At 41.7% G+C, this 736-nt stretch overlaps 1 pseudogene; it reads right to left on the bottom strand.

Moving 5' to 3' along the window:
* Window positions 1-135: 135 nt before the first annotated feature.
* LOC108490385 lies at window positions 136-593 on the bottom strand (annotated as a pseudogene).
* Between the last annotated feature and the right edge of the window lie 143 nt (window positions 594-736).

Genomic DNA, 736 nt, shown 5'->3' with positions numbered 1-736 from the left:
AAAAAAAAATGTAGTGGCAAAAGTCCAGCATTAAAACTGTTACTTTGAATTTTCAATTCAATGTGAGATGTTACCTCAAGCTTTTTTTTATGGTGAAAAGCAAAATCTGTATTTCAAATTAGACTACTGGGCTGCTTAGATGATTCCAATTTTGTTGGCAACATTCAAAGCATCATAATCAGGACCCAGAAAAACACAGGCCTTCCTCTCTCCATCAGGTCTGATCAAGGTATTGACCTTGGCCACAACAATGTCCTAGAGTTTCTTCACAGCCTGTTTGATCTGGTGCTTATTGGCCTTGACAGCCACAATGAGCACAGATGTGTTTTAGTCTTTTATTTTCTTCATGGCTGACTCAATGGTCAGGGAATGATGGCATAGTGGTCAAGCTTGTTTCTCCTGGGGCACTCTTGAGGGTATTTGGGCTGCCTCCAGAGCCCCAAGGTCTTGGGTGGCCAGAAGGTGGATGCAGTGTGGATATTCTTTTTGTGGCTGTGAACACCTTTCAACACTGTCTTCTTGACTTTCAATGCCTTCACTTTAGCTTTGACTTTGGGAGGGGCTGGAACTTCCTTCTTCGATTTTGACGCCATCTTGGCCAAAAACCCACGTCAAGATTTTATTCAAAGATGACTGAACCTATTTTTAGATTTAGTCTTTGCTTACTCAGCCATCTTCCCTATGTGCCCTAAAGACTGACAATTTTCAAGAAACCACAAAGATATCAGAACCCCAC

The sequence above is a fragment of the Nannospalax galili genome, unplaced genomic scaffold (assembly GCF_000622305.1).
Source record: "Nannospalax galili isolate Female #2095 unplaced genomic scaffold, S.galili_v1.0 C48079689, whole genome shotgun sequence".
Taxonomy (NCBI): domain Eukaryota; kingdom Metazoa; phylum Chordata; class Mammalia; order Rodentia; family Spalacidae; genus Nannospalax; species Nannospalax galili.
Note: the sequence above shows the minus strand (reverse complement) of the source record. Positions and strands in the feature narration are given on the sequence as shown.